Below are 16,861 nucleotides of genomic sequence, written 5' to 3'. Positions count from 1 at the left end.
GGTTTTGACAAACGCAAAAAAAAAACACATGTGATCCCATTTCAAAAACTACACCCCTCACGGAATGTAATGAGGGGTGCAGTGATAATTTACACCCCACTGGTGTCTGACAGATCTTTGAAACAGTGGGCTGCGCAAATTAAAAATTTTGTACAGAGCACTGTTCCAAAGATCTGACAGACACCAGTGGGGGGTAAATGCTCACTGTACCCCTTATTACGTTCCTCAAGGGGTCTAGTTTCCAAAATGGTATGCCATGTGGGGGTTATTTTGCTGTTCTGGCACCATTTAGGCTTCCTAAATGCGACAAGCCCCCCGAGCAAAATTTGCTCTCAAAAAGCCAAATATGACTCCTTCTCTTCTGAGCATTGTAGTTCGCCCGTAGTGCGCTTCAGGTCAACTTATGGGGTACCTCCATACTCGGAAGAGATGGGGTTACACATTTTGGGGGGTATTTTCTGCTATTAACCCTTGCAAAAATGTGAAATTTGGGGGGGAAACACACATTTTAGTGAATTTCTTTTTTTTTACGTATGCAAAAGTCGTGAAACCCCTGTGGGATATTAAGGCTCACTTTATTCCTTATTACGTTCCTCAAGAGGTCTAGTTTCCAAAATGGTATGGCATGTGGGTATTTTATGCTGTCCTGGCACCATAGGGGCTTCCTAAATGCGACATGCCCCCGAGCAAAATTTGCTCTCAAAAAGCCAAATATGACTCCTTCTCTTCTGAGCATTGTAGTTCGCCCATAGTGCACTTCATGTCAACTTATGGGGTACCTCCATACTCAGAAGAGATGGGGTTACAAATTTTGGGGGCTATTTTCTGCTATTAACCCTTGCAAAAATGTGAAATTTGGGGGGAAGCACACATTTTATTGAAATTTTTTTAAATTTTTTTACATATGCAAAAGTCGTGAAACCCCTGTGGGGTATTAAGGCTCACCTTATTCCTTGTTACGTTCCTCAAGGGGTCTAGTTTCCAAAATGGTATGCCATGTGGGGGATTTTTGCTGTTCTGGCACCATAGGGGCTTCCTAAATGCAACATGCCCCCCAAAAACCATTTCAGAAAAACGTACGCTCCAAAATCCCCTTGTCGCTCCTTCCCTTCTGAGCCCTCTACTGCACCCACCGAACACTTTACATAGACATATGAGGTATGTGCTTAGTCGAGAGAAATTGGGCTACAAATAGAAGTATACATTTTCTCCTTTTACCCCTTGTAAAAATTCAAAAATATGGTCTACAAGAACATGCGAGTGTAAAAAATGGAAATTGTGAATTTTCTCCTTCACTTTGCTGCTATTCCTGTGAAACACCTAAAGGGTTAAAATGCTGACTGAATGTCATTTTGAATATTTTGGGGGGTGCAGTTTTTATAATGGGGTCATTTGTGGGCTATTTCTAAGATGAAGACCCTTCAAATCCACTTCAAACCTGAACTGGTCCCTGAAAATTTGTGATTTTGGAAATTTTGTGAAAAATTGGAAAATTGATGCTGAACTTTGAAGCCCTCTGATGTCTTCCAAAAGTAAAAACTCGTCAATTTTATGATGCAAATATAAAGTAGACATATTGTATATGTGAATAAAATAAAATAATATTTGGAATATCCAATTTCATTACAAGCAGAGAGCTTCAAAGTTAGAAAAATGCTAAATTTTCAAATTTTTCATCAAATTTTGGGATTTTTCACCAAGAAAGGATGCAAGTTACCAAAAAATGTTACCACTAAGTTAAAGTAGAATATGTCACGAAAAAACAATCTCAGAATCAGAATGATAACTAAAAGCATTCCAGAGTTATTAATGTTTAAAGTGACAGTGATCAGATGTGCAAAAAAATGGCCGGGTCCTAAGGTGTAAAATGGCTGGGTCCTTAAGGGGTTAAATACCATGTTTGTAAAATATTTTCTTCAAGGAATTTTTTTTCTGGAGAAACCCATTTAAACCTGTGAATACAACTGGCCTTGTTCACAGTCTTGTATGATGCATTTAATTGTAATGACAAGAACAGTGTAACAGAAAGACTCTTGCCTTTTTTCTGTCTGGGGAAAAAAAATCAAAAACTGCACTGTGTGAACAAATCTGACTTTGTGCATGTGGATAGATCATTGTCTGAACCACTTGTTACTTTCCAGTCCATGTCTGTTGTGCATGCCTCTTCTCTGTTTATTACCCCCTCCTCCTCCTCGGCCCATCCTTCATATCAATCAATGTAGGGTCTGCAGCATCTGGAGAAGCAGAAGAAAGGATGGAGGAGCTTTATATTTATGACCTAAAGGAGATCATTTATTATTCTATAACAGAGCACAGGACGCACTTAGGGGAGGGATAATGAAAATCCAATATATATTTCAGTCTCTTGTCTCAAGCATCACAGGAAATATGCAGCTAATACATAGACCTTACATGCAGTATCAGTAGACATGGCAATACCCTATATAAGCATGTGTAGTAAGCATGGCAATACCATACAAAGATGTTTAGTGCACTGCAATACCCCACATAAGCATGTGTAGTAGGCATGGCAATACCCTACATAGATGTTTAGTGCACTGCAATACCCCACATAAGCATGTGTAGTAGGCATGGCAATACCCTACATAGATGTTTAGTGCACATGGCAATACCCTACATAAATTTGTAGTACACATGGCAATACCCTATATAATCATGTGTAGTAGCTAAGGCAATACCCTACATAAACGTGTAGTACACATGGCAATACCCTACATAATCATGTGTAGTAGGCATGGCAATACCCTACATAAACGTGTAGTACACATGGCAATAATGTGTAGTACACATGGCAATTCCCTACATAAGCATGTGTAATAGACATGGCACTGCCCTACATAAACGTGTAGTACACATGGCAATAATGTGTAGTACACATGGCAATTCCCTACATAATCATGTGTAGTAGACATGGCACTACCCTACATAAACGTGTAGTACACATGGCAATACCCTACATAATCATGTGTAGTAGACATGGCACTACCCTACATAAGCGTGTAGTACACCTGGCAATACCCTACATAATCATGTGTAGTAGACATGGCACTACCCTACATAAACGTGTAGTACACATGGCAATACCCTACATAAGCATGTGTAGTAGACATGGCACTACCCTACATAAACATGTAGTACACATGGCAATACCCTACATAAGCATGTGTAGTAGACATGGCACTGCCCTACATAAACGTGTAGTACACATGGCAATTCCCTACATAAGCATGTGTAGTAGGTAAGGCAATACCCTACATAAGCATGTGTAATAGACATGGCACTACCCTACATAAACGTGTAGTACACATGGCAATTCCCTACATAAGCATGTGTAATAGACATGGTACTACCTTACATAAATGTGTAGTACACATGGCAATTCCCTACTTAAGCATGTGTAGTAGGTAAGGCAAAACCCTACATAAACGTGTAGTATACATGGCAATACCCTACATAATCATGTGTAGTAGACATGGCAATACCCTACATAAACGTCTAGTACACCTGGCAATACCCTACATAATCATGTGTAGTAGACATGGCACTAGCCTACATAAACGTGTAGTACACATGGCAATACCCTACATAATCATGTGTAGTAGACATGGCACTACCCTACATAAACGTGTAGTACACCTGGCAATACCCTACATAATCATGTGTAGTAGACATGGCACTACCCTACATAAACGTGTAGTACACATGGCAATACCCTACATAAGCATGTGTAGTAGACATGGCACTACCCTACATAAACGTGTAGTACACATGGCAATACCCTACATAAGCATGTTTAGTAGACGTGGCACTACTCTACATAAACGTGTAGTACACATGGCAATACCCTACATAAGCATGTGTAGTAGGCATGGCACTACCCTACATAAATTTGTAGTACACATGGCAATACCCTACATAATCATGTGTAGTAGCTAAGGCAATACCCTACATAAATGTGTAGTACACATGGCAATACCCTACATAATCAAGTGTAATAGACATGGCACTACTCTACATAAACGTGTAGTACACATGGCAATACCCTACATAATCACGTGTAGTAGACATGGCACTACCCTACATAAACGTGTAGTACACATGGCAATACCCTACATAAGCATGTGTAGTAGACATGGCACTACTCTACATAAACATGTAGTGCACATGGCACTACTCTACATAAACGTGTAGTGCACATGGCAATACCCTACATAATCAAGTGTAATAGACATGGTACTACCCTACATAAACGTGTGGTACGCATAGCAATACCTTACATAAACATGTGAAAATGAATATCTTTGACAAGTTATCTAAACATAGTGTTGCCTACCCTTTCACTTGAAACTATTTAAGAAGGTATTCTGCTATTTCAGCAAATTATTTTTTATATAGTAAAAAGTTTTATTTCTAATATAAATTCTTTATCTATTTCTTGTGATTTTTTAAAGATCTTTGCTCACTATCAGTCAGTAGGTACCTTCATTGTATAGTCGTAGGGGATAAATATCGCAATCATATGATGGATGGCACATTGCACTGGTCTGATGCATATATTATAAAGCCCTTTCAGAGTATATGTGGCTTTCAGAGTATATGTCCATGGAAATAAAATATATTCTATGGATAGCCAATTAGAGGCTCTCAATGTAAAAAATCTATACCTTTTGTGATACGTTTTTTTTAAATTAAATGTCTCTGTATGTAATAGTGCAGCCTGATGCACTATTGAAGAGCATACTGCCAGAATGGAAGCCAAAAGCACAATTTTCTGGCCTCTGTTGGGTAAAAGGGGACTATGGATTTGTATACTGTATACTCCAGGAACGTATCCAGTGCAAACTGTAAACATACAAGACCAAAATTGAGGACCTTTTTATATGGAACGACATTCTGCAGATGATGATTGCTGATCTCTGTGGTTGGTACTTGTTTGATGAGTCTTCACAAGGTTCGATAAACTCAACATTGTCGGACGCACATCACCTGTTTACATAGGGAAATGGGCGGTCGATAGCGATAATTTAAATGGTCGTACAAAAGATCCAATTGGCTGATTCAGTAACACTCATTTTCCGATAATAGTCCTGTGTAAAAGGGATTTTACTGTGATCAGTCTTGCACCTGTTTTTTTTTTAATCACATAGCCAGGGCAGATTGAGTGAACAGTGAAGGTTTCTGTAAGAAAAGAAAGAGAAAAAAAAACATGCAGAGATCTTGAAAACAGTGAGGAAAAGATACTAGAACATATATTAACTATAAATGTTGTATTACACAAAGAAAAATATTTATTTGCTGAAACCAAAATATAACATTTATGGTCTGGTTAAATAGAAATAAAGAAGGACTCACCGTCTTATGTCTTATTGTTATGGGAGTTTGTAGAATGCTACAAAACATTCTACTATTTTGGAAATAAGAACTGAAGGTAACCAGCGAGGACCCTTAAGAGGATGATTTAAGTTGACCTACATTCCTTCTATTAGAGATAATTGGCTCTACTAATATAGTTAATGCTTCAGCCGTGTGCCGGGATGTTTTATCTCGACTACCTCAGGTTCTACAGTATCAATATCTATGATGAGAAACTTATTTAACAAGAAAACATTGATAATTATTAGTAGTAATAGGGTTTGGCTGTAGTGGATACAGGTGACTTGCATAAAGACTTTATGAAGATTGCATAAGGGATAATCCTTTAAATTGTTGGATTACATGATCTCAACTCCACAACTGTATGAAGCCCAAACATATCTACATATTCAGAAAAAGATGCTGGGATCTGGGGTGCTTTTTGACAGGATCTATTTTATTCATCAGGGCTGTCCTTGTGCCTGCAGAGCAGATACATAGTTAGCATGGGGGCCACCAGTAAACTTCCTTCCTACTCCTGCTGACCTGTAGAAGTAGGGGACAGATGAATGCAGAATTACACTGGGTTCTCACTTCATATTATGGTCAGTGTTTTTTTTTTTTTGCCAAAATCAGGAGTGGAACTTACACAGACAATAACTATAATGAAAACACTTGTGTCATTTCCGGGGTAGGGATCAGTGCAGACCTGGATATGCCTCAATCACTGTCTCTACCTCTTTGGACAATCCTCCCAACATAGCAGCCCCCAACTGAGCTAAGGTGAACTATGCTGAACTAAGTGCAGAGCCATCAAAAAGCATCAAACAGTCTAGATGGGCAAAAATAAAGTACCAAATTGAAAGCCGAAAAATTAGGAGAAACAAGCCAGAGAGTCAGAACCAAGAGGGCTACATAGTACAAAATCACTGCCAAACAGAGTCAGGACAGGCAAAGGTCAAACCTATAGAGCAGCAAAGTACAAAGTCAGCAGGCAAGAGCAATGTCAGGAAGGGAACAAAAGGTCAGATCACAGAAGAACTGAACAAAGGACACAGGAACGCAGGGAACAGGAACGCTAGTGATGGGACAAAGTACAATCACGGACATAGGACTGAGCAGCCAACCAGTTAAATCCTCTGTCAGGTGCCGGCACTACCACCTACTAATAGGCCATGTCACTCAATGATTGTTACGCCTAGCGCTCCGGGTCCCCGCTCCTCCCCGGAGCGCTCACGGCGTCTTTCTCCCTGCAGCGCCCCGGTCAGTCCCGCTGACCGGGAGCGCTGCACTGTCATGGCCGTTGGGGATGCGATTCGCACAGCGGGACGCGCCCGCTCGCGAATCGCATCCCAGGTCACTTACCTGTCCCGGTCCCCTGCTGTCATGTGCTGGCGCGCGCGGCTCCGCTCTCTAGGGCGCGCGCGCGCCAGCTCTCTGAGACTTAAAGGGCCAGTGCACCAATGATTGGTGCCTGGCCCAATTAGCTTAATTGGCTTCCACCTGCTCCCAGACTATATCTGATCTCCTCCCTTGCACTCCCTTGCCGGATCTTGTTGCCTTGTGCCAGTGAAAGCGTTTAGTGTGTCCAAAGCCTGTGTACCTGAACTTCTGCTATCCATCCTGACTACGAACCTTGCCGCCTGCCCCCGACCTTCTGCTACGTCTGACCTTGCCTCTGCCTAGTCCTTCTGTCCCACGCCTTCTCAGCAGTCAGTGAGGTTGAGCCGTTGCTAGTGGATACGACCTGGTTGCTACTGCCGCAGCAAGACCATCCCGCTTTGCGGCGGGCTCTGGTGAAAACCAGTAGCCTCTTAGAACCGGTCCACTAGCACGGTCCACGCCAATCCCTCGCTGACACAGCGGATCCACAACCCGTAAGCCGAATCGTGACAGTAGATCCGGCCATGGATCCCGCTGAGGTGCCGCTGCCAAGTCTCGCTGATCTTCCCACGGTGGTCGCTCAGCAATCGCAGCAGATTGCCCAACAAGGACAGCAGCTGTCGCAGTTGACCGCCATGTTACAGCAACTTCTGCCTCTGCTACAGCAGCAACCATCTCCTCCGCCAGCTCCTGCACCTCCTCCGCAGCGAGTGGCCGCTCCTAACCTACGCTTGTCCCTGCCGGACAAATTTGATGGGGACTCTAAACTCTGCCGTGGATTTTTGTCTCAGTGTTCCCTGCATATGGAGATGTTGTCGGACTTGTTTCCTACAGAACGGTCTAAGGTGGCGTTCGTAGTAAGCCTTCTTTCAGGAAAGGCCTTGTCTTGGGCCACACCGCTCTGGGACCGCAATGATCCTGCTACAGCCACAGTCCAGTCCTTCTTCGCTGAAGTCCGGAGTGTCTTCGAGGAGCCAGCCCGAGCTTCTTCTGCCGAGACTGCCCTGTTGAACCTGGTCCAGGGTAATTCTTCAGTGGGCGAGTACGCCATCCAATTTCGTACTCTTGCTTCCGAGTTATCATGGAATAACGAGGCTCTCTGCGCGACCTTTAAAAAAGGCCTATCCAGTCGCATCAAGGATGTGCTGGCCGCACGAGAGATTCCTGCCAACCTCCAAGAACTCATCCATTTGGCTACCCGCATTGACATGCGTTTTTCTGAGCGACACCAAGAGCTCCGCCAGGAAAAAGACTTAGATCTCTGGGCACCTCTCCCACAGCATCCTTTGCAGTCTACGCCTGGGCCTCCCGCCGAGGAGGCCATGCAAGTGGATCGGTCTCGCCTGACCCAGGAAGAGAGGAATCGCCGTAGAGAAGAAAATCTCTGTCTGTACTGTGCCAGTACCGAGCATTTCTTGGTGGATTGCCCTATCCGTCCTCCACGCCTGGGAAACGCACGCACGCACCCAGCTCACGTGGGTGTGGCGTCTCTTGGTTCTAAGTCTGCTTCTTCACGTCTCACGGTGCCCGTGCGGATTTCTCCTTCGGCCAACTCCTCCCTTTCAGCCGTGGCCTGCTTGGACTCTGGTGCCTCTGGGAATTTTATTTTGGAGTCCTTTGTGTATAAATTCAGCATCCCGGTGACCCGTCTCGTCAAGCCGCTCTACATCTCCGCGGTCAACGGAGTCAGATTGGATTGCACCGTGCGTTACCGCACAGAACCCCTCCTGATGTCTATTGGACCCCACCACGAAAGGATTGAGCTCTTCGTTCTCCCCAATTGTACCTCTGAGGTCCTCCTTGGTCTGCCATGGCTCCGGCTTCATTCTCCCACCCTTGATTGGACTACCGGGGAGATCAGGAACTGGGACTCTGCCTGCCACAGGAAGTGCCTCTCCCCCCCTCCCAGTCCCGTCAGGCAAGCCTCTGTGCCTCCTCATGGCTCCCGTCCTTGTGTCTCCCTGCCCCGTGCCAAGCTTCACCCTCTGCCCTCCCTCCCCATTCCAACTCCTGCTGTACTGCCTTCCGTTGAGGAAACCCTCCATTCTTTCCCGGTGTCCTCGTCCCAGGGGAGGCAGTTGCCGGACAAAAAAAAGGGGAGACCTAAGGGGGGGGTACTGTTACGCCTAGCGCTCCGGGTCCCCGCTCCTCCCCGGAGCGCTCACGGCGTCTTTCTCCCTGCAGCGCCCCGGTCAGTCCCGCTGACCGGGAGCGCTGCACTGTCATGGCCGTTGGGGATGCGATTCGCACAGCGGGACGCGCCCGCTCGCGAATCGCATCCCAGGTCACTTACCTGTCCCGGTCCCCTGCTGTCATGTGCTGGCGCGCGCGGCTCCGCTCTCTAGGGCGCGCGCGTGCCAGCTCTCTGAGACTTAAAGGGCCAGTGCACCAATGATTGGTGCCTGGCCCAATTAGCTTAATTGGCTTCCACCTGCTCCCAGACTATATCTGATCTCCTCCCTTGCACTCCCTTGCCGGATCTTGTTGCCTTGTGCCAGTGAAAGCGTTTAGTGTGTCCAAAGCCTGTGTACCTGAACTTCTGCTATCCATCCTGACTACGAACCTTGCCGCCTGCCCCCGACCTTCTGTTACGTCTGACCTTGCCTCTGCCTAGTCCTTCTGTCCCACGCCTTCTCAGCAGTCAGTGAGGTTGAGCCGTTGCTAGTGGATACGACCTGGTTGCTACTGCCGCAGCAAGACCATCCCGCTTTGCGGCGGGCTCTGGTGAAAACCAGTAGCCTCTTAGAACCGGTCCACTAGCACGGTCCACGCCAATCCCTCGCTGACACAGCGGATCCACAACCCGTAAGCCGAATCGTGACAATGATGAACAGCTCTGCAGGGTCGTTGTCAAGACAATGAGGGAAGCTGTTGGCATGCCAAGAAGAGAACGTAGGGGGCGCTTGAGCCAGGCAATGTACGTATGTAATGATTTGCACTTTTTAGATTTTTGAACCATTCCTGGTTATGGCAAAGCATACTGACCAACATACTGACCAAACTATTACATTTAAACTCAGTCTTAGACTACACAAGGTTTATTTGTAATCTGCACAAAAACAGACACATATAAGTTTGTAGGAGTTGTAGGCACAAAACTTTGATCAAGAATTTTTTTCAAAATTGCAGCATTTTTTGTGTAGATATTTTAAGTGATTTTTATACATTACTGCATGTTTAGTATAGATGCTTTAAAGGATTTTTCAACACTATTCAACGTTTGATTTGTTCTTTAGTTCTAGACTAAGTAGTGAAGTATAATGTTCTAACGCCCCAACGGGTGTGGACACGCTGTGCCACTTACCGGTTTGGCTTTGGGCCAAACTCGCGAGCGGAGTCTAAGTATCTCCCTGGCCTTCACTCTTTATCCTGCTCCGGGTGCGGAAGCTGGTCTTAGCTGCAGGGAGATACCAGGTCGCTACACAAGAGTGGTCCCAGTGAAGACGCAGCTGGCCAAAGCAGCCCAAAGAATCCTTAAAAGAAAGGATCTGTGTTTGCAGGTGGGTGGGGCTGGCTGAGGCTGGTTGGAGTAGCACAGCAGCAGGGCCAGTAGACGCTGACCAGGCAGATGGCGTGGCAGAGCTGGAGCAGGGAATAGCAGAGCTGAGTAGCACAGGTGCTTGTGGGGTTTTTAGTTCAATAGCAGGCAAAGGCATAGTCTAGCAGTCTGAGGTCTGTACCAGGAGAGACAGGAAAGTACCAGGGGTCAGGCGAGGACGGAGTCACAAAACAGGCAGAAGTCTGGAACACGGAGTCAGCAGAGAAGCAGCAGAACCTTTACTGTGCAAAACCACAATATTGATCAGGCACAGAAGGCAGGGCAGAGTGTCCTTAAATAGGTACTGCTGAACATGGATTGGAGTGGGAGTGGACTCAGAGGCGGGCACGAACCCTAAAAGAGAAAGGCTTCGTGCGGCCCCTACTAGGTGCACCATAGACAGATGCTGAATGAGTCTGTGTGGGAGCCACATTCCGAAGTCTGCAACTAGGAGGGAGAGCTGTGCGAGTTGTTCGGCCAAGGTATGCAGAAGTAGATGGTACACAATGGCGGTCTCCAACCGCTGTCATTACAGTAGCCCGCCCCCTCTTCTTTGTCCTGATGTGCAAAAAAGAAACTCTTCAGAAGATTCGGGGCATGAATATTCTCCTCAGGTTCCCAGGAATGCTCTTCAGGACTGTAATTCTTCCAATCCACAAGATAGTAAATCTTACTACCAACCACTTTGAAATCTAAGATATATTGTACTTAAATTCAGATTCTTCACCTGCGGGAACAGAAGTAGTGGTGGAAGAAGATCTGGAGAACGAGTTCAGAACCATTGGTTTCAGAAGAGACACATGGAAGTAGTTGGGAATCTGGAGAGTAGGAGGTAGCCGGAGCTTGTAGGAGACAGTTAATGCGCTGCAGAATCTCGAACGTGCCCAAAAACTGGGGAGCAAACTTGTAATGGTACCTTCATGCGAATGTTCCGTGTAGACAGCCAGACCTTGTCACCAGGGGAAAACTGAGGAGGCATCTGTATCTAATGTCCGCATTCTTCTTCATCCGAGACACAGCCTGCGAGATAGAGTTCTTGGTCTGACTCCAGATGTTGAGAAAGTCTCTGTAGGAAGAATTGGCAGCTGGAACTTCAGAGTTCGCAGATAATGGCAGGGGAACACGTGGATGAAATCCATACACAATATAGAAAGGAGAAGAGCCCGTAGAGTCTCCGGTATGACTGTTATAACAAAACTCGGCCCAAAGCAGAAGATGAGCCCAATCATAGTGAGATAGAGACATAGTGTCACAGGTAATTCTCTAAGATCTGATTTACACGCTCCACTTGTTTATTAGTCTGTGGATGGTAACTGGAAGAGAAATCCAATTTGATATCCAGAAGTCCACAGAGTGCTCGCCAGAATCGGGAAGGGAACTGTACTCCACAATCAGACACAATATGTAGAGGAAGACCATGAAGACGGAAGATATGCTCTACAAATAGACAAGCCAGATGACAAGCAGAGGGCAATCCAGGAAGTGGAACAAAGTGTGCCATCTTGGAAAATCGGTCCACCACTACCCAGATTACTGAACAACCATCGGAAGGCGCAAGGTCCATAATGAAGTCCATTGCAATGTGTTGCCAGGGGCCTTCTGGAATGGCTAGTTGTTGTAACAATCCGGTGGATTTGGTTCTGGAGACCTTGTTGCTGGCACAGGAGGTACAGGCGGAGACAAATTCTCGGACATCCTTAGTCAGAGTTGGCCACCAGTAGTAAAGGGACAGCAAGTCAAGGGTCTTACGCACCCCAGGGTGACCAGCAAATTTGGAACAATGTCCCCAATAAAGTACTCTCCTCCTCTTGGCACATGGAACAAATATCTTTCCTGTAGGAATATCCTTCAGCTGGACAGTAACCGCAGAGACCAGACGAGAAGGATCCATCATGTGTTGTGGTTCCTCGATATTGTCCTCTGGATCAAAGGAACAGGAGAGTACATCAGCCTTCATATTTTTGTCTGCCAGTCTAAAATGCAGAAGAAAATTGAATCTGGCAAAGAAGAGCACCCATCAAACCTGCTGAGGGTTAAGACGCTGTGCAGACTGCAGCAGCAGCAGACCATACATACATATAATGCAAAGCTCTTCGACACCTCTCCAGGGCTCCAACGCATTTTGCTAAGCAGCTTTATCTAGGAGTAATGTAGCATACAGACACTACAATATTTATATCTCAGGTAGACAATACAGACCTGCGTACGCACCTGCGAGCCATAATGATGTAGCAATCATGTGATAGTCACATGTTGTAGGCATTATAGCAATCATGTGATCGCTGTAAAACAAAAGCCTGGACCACAAGAAAAAGGCTGCCCGGTCGTCTGCTGCGCATGCGTGCGCCCCAGACCCTAGACGTCAAACCATCTGTGGTCTTTGCTATAATGGTCTGTGGTATAAACTATAGAACCGGCTGGGATGCATTCACAGGGACATAAAAAGTGTATATATATATATATATATATATATATATATATATATATATAAGAGACAGGGAGGAAGAGTAAGGGCACACACTTGAACGGGCCATAAAACACAATTGATTACATAATAAACAGTGGTATTTCATAAATAATAATAAAGTGACATAGTGCATACGAGTGAATTAATACAGGTAGAATAATCAGTAGATGCATGCAGAATAATAAATACAGATAAAAAATAATAAATTCACATATCAGAAAACACATGCAATAATTAAATATAAAGTGCATGCAAAAGACACTATGTACAGGACAGATTGTATATATATAGATTATAACATTTTAAGGGGTATTCCAGGATTTTTTTTTATTTGACTATGCTACAGGGGCTGTAAAGTGAGTGTAGTTCATAATATAGTGTCTGTACCTGTGTGTGACGGTTTTCTTACAATTCTTATGTGAATTTCACCCCAATATTTATTTTAAACAGCATACAAAATGACTGTTTTTCCCAGATATCAATGCGGCCGAGACCTGACTCACTAGTCAGCTGATGACAGGGAGCCTATGCGCTTCAATGGGTGGAGAGAAACCAGAGAGAGATCAATCTGCCACTAATGCAACAGCTGTAGGCACCCTGATTGAAAACCACAGGTCTTTTAAATGGATAAAGCTCATTTATGTTTTAATGAGTGGGGTGGCTGATGTCTGGGAGGGAGGAAAATGTAATTATGGGATTTGTAGGCAAAAAAGAAAACTCAAACAGGAAATACCAGTTCACAAAAAGCTACCCACAGTGTTATGGTAATCTCACAACATAGCCATTTAGCCCCAAGACAAGCGCAGATGCTTCCTAAGCATGTCCATTGCTGTCTGCCAGGTACATACTAAAATCACCTTATGGTGGATAACCCCTTTAATAAATGGGGGCCCCAAATAAACTATACACATTAAATACATATATATGTCTACCATTAAATTGAAGACATGATAGTGGAGATGGTGAAAAGGGTGTAATATATATTAATTAAAAAAAATAATAATAGAAAATAAAAATGTAAACATTTTTTAATGCGAAAGGGTGTATAAAGAGATGTGAACAGTGTTAGATGTGTATAGTAGTGTGTCGTCATCAGGAATTAACCCAAGCCAGGGGATAGGGAAGAAAAAGGAAACGGAGCGAAAGAAAAAGATGAACATGGAAAATCCATGGATTTTTATCCACAGATCTTTTTTGCAAGAGCACATCTGCCAATACGATTTTACATGCTAAATCTGGACATCCACGTCATCTCATTACAATACCAACCGGACAATACCTAAGAGCCCGCTGTTTCTGCTCAGAAGACCAGAACTTTGAAAACCAAGAAAGAGATCTTGAGGTGCGATTTCGATAAAGGGGATATGATGACAAATCCATTGAAAGGGGCGTATAAAAGAGCTAAACAAAGTAACTGCACACATCTTTTCCAGGATAGGAGAAGGACCAAAAAGAATGACACAGAAATGGTTACATTTATCACCAACTACCATTCACGCACACAAGAAAGGACGAGGCCAATGGAGAAATATTGGCCATTATTGACAACCGACCAGGGACTCCTAAAATGTTTACCCGAAAAACCTTCTGTTACATATCGAAGATCTAAAAATGTCAGAGATACCTTGGTCCATAGTTACCATCGAGGCCCAAACCCAGCTCAATTATTTGGATCGAAGGGACCTCAGTGGGGTACCTTTAAATGTGGGCAGTGTGTAGCCTGTATAAATGTAGAGAAAATTACTACATTGGAAAATGCCAGTGGTACCAAAACCTATAAAATTACACATCACATTGACTGCACAGCAAAAAGTGTTGTATATTATGCCAAATGTCCATGCCAGAAAATATATGTTGGCCTTACAACGCGGGAGTTCCGGAGACGAGTGAGAGAACATGTCATGACATACTGCTAAACAGGGATTGGAGAGGTAGTGGACTCAAAGGCAGGCACGAACCCTTAATGAGACAGTCTTTGTGTGGCCCCTACCAGGTGCACCAGAGACAGATGCTGAATGAGTCCATGTGGGAGCCACATTCCGAAGTCTGCAACGAGGAGGGAGAGCTGTGCGAGTTGTTTGGACAAGGTAGGCAGAAGTACTGGGTGGGCCATTTATATCGATACACCTTAATAAAATGGGAATGGTTGGTGATATTAACTTCCTGTTTGTGGCACATTAGTATATGTGAGGTGGGAAACTTTTCAAGATGGGTGGTGACCATGGTGGCCATTTTGAAGTTGGCCATTGTTTTTTCAAGAGGAAGAGGGTCATGTGACACATAAAACTTATTGGGAATTTCACAAGAAAAACAATGATGTGCTTGGTTTTAACGTAACTTTATTCTTTCATGAGTTATTTACAAGTTTCTGACCACTTATAAAATGTGTTCAATGTGCTGCCCATTGTGTTGGATTGTCAATGCAACCCTCTTCTCCCACTCTTCACACACTGATAGCAACACCGCAGGTGAAATGCTAGCACAGGCTTCCAGTAGCCGTAGTTTCAGGTGCTGTAGAACGGGCAAAAAAAAATTGGAACAGGACCCTCAGTTTACGCAGACGATTTTGTTCAGTGATGAGGCAAACTTTTATGTGAATGGTGAAGTTAACAAACAAAACCACCGCTATTGGTCTGACACTAACCCACATTGGATAGATCCCTCCAAGACTGTTGGAACACAAAAATTGATGGTATGGTGTGGTATATGGGGTACAAAGATAGTGGGGCCATTCTTCATCAATGGAAACCTCAAGGCCACTGGATATGACAAATTGCTACATGATGATGTGTTTCCCTCTTTATGCACTGAAGCTGGCACATTCCCTGAGTTTTTCCAGCAAGATGGTGCACCAGCACATTATGGGCGTCAGGTCCGAGCATTCTTAGATGAACAGTTTCCTGGAAAGTGGATTGGTCGTAGTGGGCCAGTTTAATGGCCCCCAAGGTCTCCCGATCTGACCCCCTTAGACTTTTATCTTTGGGGTTATCTGAAGACAATTGTCTATGATGTGAAGATACGAGATGTGCAGCACCTGAAACTACGGATACTGGAAACCTGTGATAGCATTTCTCCTGCGGTGTTGCTATCAGTGTGTGAAGAGTGGGAGAAGAGGGTTGCATTGACAATCCAACACAATGGGCAGCACATTGAACACATTTTATAAGTGGTCAGAAACTTGTAAATAACTCATGAAAGAATAAAGTTATGTTAAAACCTAGCACATCATTGTTTTTCTTGTGAAATTCCCAATACGTTTGATGTGTCACATGACCCTCTTCCAATTGAAAAAACAAAAGTTGTATTCAAAATGGCCAACTTCAAAATGGCCGCCATGGTCACCACCCATCTTGAAAAGATTCCCCCATCACATATACTAATATGCCACAAACAGGAAGTTAATATCACCAACCATTCCCATTTTATTAAGGTGTATCCATATAAATGGCCAACCCTGTAGATGGTACACAGATGGCAATTTTTGCCAATGAGTGCCATAAGCCACTGTCACAGAAGCCTTATACAGGAGTGTAAATTTCATATTTGCAGCTCTATTAAAGTGAAAATATATATTTTTTTATTACACTCATCAGTGTAGCTAGACTAGTGATATGGTGACACATTGTATCACTCACCACCAGGATGACCTGTGGTTTCAGCATTGCTAGAGAGCTACAGGTTGGAGAACACTGGTCTGTAGGTATGCCACTGTACAATCTGCTTCCTTGAAGGCTATAAACAATGGCTAGCTTGCTAACAGGAATTCAAGGAAACCAGAGGTAATACAATTTCCCAAATATCTCCTTTTGTGTTTTCGGCTTATCTGCAGTTGTGTTTCTAACAATGTGTTAAGAAATTGCTGTTTATAAATGCCTTAATACAAAGCATCTCCATATTGGCCCTAATATATACAGGGCAGCCATTCACATTTACTACGCAGTATCCTTGGCCATTGAACCTGTCTTATTTATTTCCCTTATCCATGCTTCCTTTTTTCCCCATTGTCTAGTAAACATTTATAATAAATCAAATTTTTAATTGACAATTATCTTATTTTTTCCATATTCTGAGAAATGTTTTATTCTATGTTTAAGCCTCCA

At 44.0% G+C, this 16,861-nt stretch overlaps 1 long non-coding RNA gene across 1 annotated transcript; it reads right to left on the bottom strand.

The window, feature by feature from the left end:
- Window positions 1-1,999: 1,999 nt before the first annotated feature.
- LOC130272704 (uncharacterized) lies at window positions 2,000-10,659 on the bottom strand. The gene is made up of 3 exons (XR_008843695.1): window positions 10,061-10,659; window positions 4,894-5,199; window positions 2,000-2,234 (listed from the first exon to the last, which is right to left on the bottom strand). It is a non-coding gene; the product is annotated as an uncharacterized LOC130272704 (long non-coding RNA).
- Between the last annotated feature and the right edge of the window lie 6,202 nt (window positions 10,660-16,861).

The sequence above is a fragment of the Hyla sarda genome, chromosome 5 (assembly GCF_029499605.1).
Source record: "Hyla sarda isolate aHylSar1 chromosome 5, aHylSar1.hap1, whole genome shotgun sequence".
NCBI classification, from domain to species: Eukaryota; Metazoa; Chordata; class Amphibia; order Anura; family Hylidae; genus Hyla; species Hyla sarda.
Note: the sequence above shows the minus strand (reverse complement) of the source record. Positions and strands in the feature narration are given on the sequence as shown.